This window comes from Henckelia pumila, unplaced genomic scaffold (assembly GCF_033568475.1).
Source record: "Henckelia pumila isolate YLH828 unplaced genomic scaffold, ASM3356847v2 CTG_19:::fragment_3, whole genome shotgun sequence".
Classification (NCBI taxonomy): Eukaryota; Viridiplantae; Streptophyta; class Magnoliopsida; order Lamiales; family Gesneriaceae; genus Henckelia; species Henckelia pumila.
In genome coordinates this window covers 1,922,134-1,927,084 of record NW_027331777.1, presented here as the reverse complement: position 1 = coordinate 1,927,084, position 4,951 = coordinate 1,922,134, and the positions used below count along the sequence as shown (strand labels likewise).

General features: G+C 30.2%; 1 non-coding gene across 1 annotated transcript; it reads right to left on the bottom strand.

Annotated features, from left to right (window-relative positions):
- Nucleotides 1–1,134: 1,134 nt before the first annotated feature.
- On the bottom strand, nucleotides 1,135–1,245 carry LOC140870759 (small nucleolar RNA R71). The gene has a single exon (XR_012147532.1). It is a non-coding gene; the product is annotated as a small nucleolar RNA R71 (small nucleolar RNA).
- Between the last annotated feature and the right edge of the window lie 3,706 nt (nucleotides 1,246–4,951).

Genomic DNA, 4,951 nt, shown 5'->3' with positions numbered 1-4,951 from the left:
TAACTCACAATCCAATCCAAACACAAAAATTGGCGAACAAAGGTTCCTCAACGAAAAACCTGATCGAAAGCCTAGAAATCGAAATCAAACACCGAAAAAAAAAACAGAGAGAAATGGGAACAAATACCAGACCTTGGTAGTGAGCTGCTTCCGAGGAGCCTCCCCACCGGTGGACTTATGCGCTGTTTGCCAAAACCTTCCACCAAAATCGAAGCGGATAAGAATCTCACTTCCAGCAGCCTGCTATAGTCTCCAGAAAGGGGTGGAAAGAGTTGGAAACGAGCTTACAGTAAACAAGAATGGAAGCTAAATAAGGTTGGAATCCGAACAGCCATTTACCGCGGAGATGGTGCGGCGGACAGTTTGAAAACACATCCGGAACGAATTGAAACTTAGAGAAATCGATTGGAAGATGCTTAGGGTTCGATCGTTTGAGATAAGTGAAATGAGAGGATAAATTTTGGTTAATATTTATTTATTTAAGCTTTAAATGATATTATATTTATTTCTCTCTCTTTCCACCTTTATAAAAAGCGTTGCAAAAGGTTTAAAAAAAATGCTCATCCACAACGCTTTTTAAAAAGCGTCGTGGATGACAAAAAAAACGTTGTGGTTTTAAATTTTTTTAAAAAGGACAACGCTTTCTCATAAAAATGTTGTGTTTGTTTTTTTGACAACGCTTTTTACAAAAAGCGTTGTATTTCGACTGTTGTTAATGATCATTTTTGTTGTAGTGTAATCAAGATGATAATAATAATAATAATCAAGAACATGAACAACCAAGAACACTTAGGCACCATATGAATCCAATAAGAACTAGTACACCATCTTGTTTAGTTTTTCCTCCTGATGCATCTAATTTCAATTTTAAACCTCAAATTATTCAACTTTTACCAAATTTTCATGGCCTAGATTCTGAAAATCCATATTTGCATTTAAGAGAATTTGGGGAGGTTTGCAACACTTATAATGATCAAAATTGTAGCATGGATATTGTTCGATTAAAGCTTTTTCCTTTTTTTTTTTAAAAGATAAAGCTAAAACATGGTTGCAAAATTTGAGATCAAGTTCAATAAGATCATGAAAAGAAATGCAACAACAATTTCTAAAAAAGTTTTTCCCTTCCCATAGAACAAACTCTTTTAAAAGACAAATTACAACTTTTTCTCAAAAACAAGGGGAAACATTTTATCAATGTTGGGATAGATATAAAGAGTTACTTAATACATGCCCACATCATGGTTTTGAAATATGGAGGATAGTTTTTCACTTTTATGAAGGTTTAATACCTAAAGATATGCAAATGATAGAATTCATGTGTAATAGAACTTTTGAAGATAAAAACCCAAATGAAGCTATGGAATATTTGGAGTCATTAGCAGAAAATGCTCAAAATTGGGATAATATAGGCTCAATTGAACCACCAAGTAAAACCAATAATTCAACAAATGGGGTTGGTATTTATCATCTTAAATATGATGTAGATATTCAAGCCAAACTTGCATCTTTAGCAAGAAAAATCGAGTCATTAGAAATGAAAAAGAGTGATCAATTAAAAAGTGTTCAAGAAATTTTTTGTCATATATGTGATACACATGATCATCTTACAAAAAATTTTCCTACTTTGCCTTCATTTAAAGAATGTCTCCATGAACAAGCCAATTATGTTACCAATTTTAATAAACCAACATTAGATCCTTTTTCACAAACATATAATCCTGGTTGGAGAAATCATCCTAATTTTAGTTGGAGGAATGATAATAATGCACAACCTTCACAACAACCTTTTCAAAATAACCACAATCATCAAGGTTATGCTCCTTATATTCCACCTCCAAGAAAACATTTTGAAGATGAAATTCATGTATACATTCAAAATCAAGAGTCTATCAATATTCAAAATATTCAATCTATGAATGATTTGAAAGAAACTCTTGCAAAATTTGCATTTGCACTAAATATTCATGAAAAAGAAAAATTTCCATCTCAACCACAACCTAATCCTAAAAATCAAAATCAAGAAAAATTTGATCAAGTAAAATCTGTTATTACTCTTAGAAGTGGTAAAATAGTTAATGATACATATAGTGATGAAAACAAAGATCAGTCAAACTCAAAGAGTAAGGATGAAAATTTTGATACTTTTGAGAAAGATGATACTTTGAGTCCTAAGATTAAGAAAGTTGTTGATAAATTATCTGAAGTAATATGTGAGTCAAATAAATCTATTCCTTTTCCTCATGCATTAGAATAATAAAAAAACAAAAAAATGATTATGATATTTATGAAGTTTTTAAACAAGTAAAAATAAATATTCCATTATTAGATGCTATTAAACAAGTGCCTTCTTATGCAAAGTTTTAAAAGATTTATGTATTGTGAAAAGACAATTGCATGTAAAGAAAAAATCATTCTTAACTGAACAAGTAAGTTCTATTATTCAAAATAATTCTACTTTGAAATATAAAGATCCAGGTTTTCCAACAATTTCATGCATTATTGAAAAAAATAAAATTAAAAAAGCTTTGTTAGATTTGGGAGCAAGTGTGAATTTACTTCCTTATTCAGTTTATGAAAAACTTAAGTTGGGAGATTTAAAACCTACATCTGTCACTCTTTTACTAGCCGATAGGTCAATCAAAATACCTAGAGGTATCGTAGAAGATGTGTTAGTTCAAGTTGATAAATTCATATATCATGTGGATTTTATTGTTTTCGATACACAACCAATAGAAGTGCATAATGAAATTCCAGTAATATTGGGACGTCCATTTCTCGCAACTTCCAATGCTTTAATTAATTGTCGAAATAAAATAATGAAATTATATTTTGGAAATATGACTTTAAAATTTAATGTGTTCAACTTAAGTAAACAACCATATATTACTGAAGATGAAGATGATAATGCAATAGAAACTATCATGGAAGAATGTCAATAAGAAAACTTAAATCAACAATCTGATGTTTGTTTAGTGGAAAATTTTTATTTGGAAAATATTTTTGAATCAAAATTATTTCAAGAAAACAATAAACTTGAAGAAGAAAAAGAAAATGTAGTAGCCGATCATTTATCAAAAATAATTTCTGAATCATCTCAAAATGAAGTACCAATAAATAAAAATTTTCCGGATGATCAACTATTTTATGCTACTACTATGCCTTGGTTTGCTAATATTGTAAATTTTCTTGTGACAAATAAAATATCTTGTCATTGGAGTTCACAAGAAAAAAATAAATTCTTAAAAGAGGTAAAAAAATTTTATTGGGATAATCCTTATTTATTTAATTATTTTTTTGATCAAATTTTTCGACGATGCATACCCGACAATGAGATAAGTAGTGTCATTAAATTTTGTCATTTTGAGGTATGTAGAAATCAATTATTGTCAAAGAAAACAACTAAAAATGCAAAGATTTATAAAGATAAAACAAAAGCCTTTCATGATAAAAATATTATGAGAAAAACTTTTGAAATCGGACAAAAAGTTTTACTTTATAATTCTCGCTTGCATTTGTTTCCAGGAAAACTTAGATCACGATGGACAGGTCCATATGTTGTAAAAATGTTTATCCTCATGGTGCTGTTGATGTTGAAAATCCTAAAAATAATAATGTGTTTAAAGTTAATGGACAAAGACTTAAACTATTTTTAGAAAATGAAATTCTTAATGAAGAGTTTATGCCTTTATATGTTCCAACTTAATTGTTATTAATATTTTCATTTTATTTTTGCAGAATTGAGTTCACTTCCCGGTTAAGTGGCGGATAACGGTACTCCGTGACTTCTTTTAGTCGGTTTTCTTTAAATTTTCCAAAATAATTGAAAAAAAAATTCTTTATTTTCAAAATGGATGAAGCTATCAAAGAACATGGTAAATATTTTTCATCTTTTTCAAAAAAATTCTGAGAATGACTTATGAAGGCAGATGTAAAAGATTGAGAATGCTTATTCAAAAAGGAATTCCGGAGGATATTCATCTTATAATTGAAGCCAAAGTTCGATTGGGTGGTGAAGTTCCAAAATTCTTACTTGTTCGAAATATGTCTGGACTAGGAAAAAGCACCTATGCGAAGAAAAGGAGGGCCAAGAGGTTAGATGTTTGTCATAAATGTGCCAGATGGACTTGTGATAGAAGATGCAGATCTTTGGGATATGTTTCCACAAATAGAGAAGATAAAATTGATTTCATTAAGAATGGGCTGAGTAAAGAGTCATTAGATGACATCTCATTGACTCTTGAGACACATTCTAGTGGAAATATGCAAGGTCAACTTCTCCGTTTATGGAAACTATTCCAAGCACAACGTCATGGTAATGGTCTTGGGAATCTGACTAAAAAAGACCCTATTTTCCAATTTATAAGAAAATTAGATGGTAAGCCAACCCTCGACTCATAAATATTGAAGGAACACTGTGAGCCACAATCACTGTATATACGCATGCATGTCATTATTATATATTATTATTTTTATTGTTTTCGTTATTATGTTCACACCTGTATTCCTATTTCTGTCGTATTCCTTATAAAATCACTCAACTATCTCTATATTTTTGCAGAAAAGAAAAGAAAAAAAAACATGGCAGGATCTGCTTCACAAAATTGAAAAATATTTGTGTATTTTGTGGTTCTAATACTGGAAAGAGTGAAATATTTGTTGATGCAACAATTAATCTTGGAAAAAAGTTAGCAGAGAGAAAAATTCACTTGGTATATGGAGGAGGCAATATTGGGTTAATAGGATCTAGGAGGTAGTCAGGTTTTGGGTATTATTCATACAGCTTTAGCTGAAGGAAATATTACAGGTGTTACGGTTGGGGAAGAGTTGAAAGTTTCATCAATGTACGAGAGAATAACTAAAATGATAGATAATTCTGATGCTTTTATTGCCTTACCAGATGGTTTTGGTACTTTAGAAGAAGTTTTTCATGTTGTTTCTTGGGTACAAATTA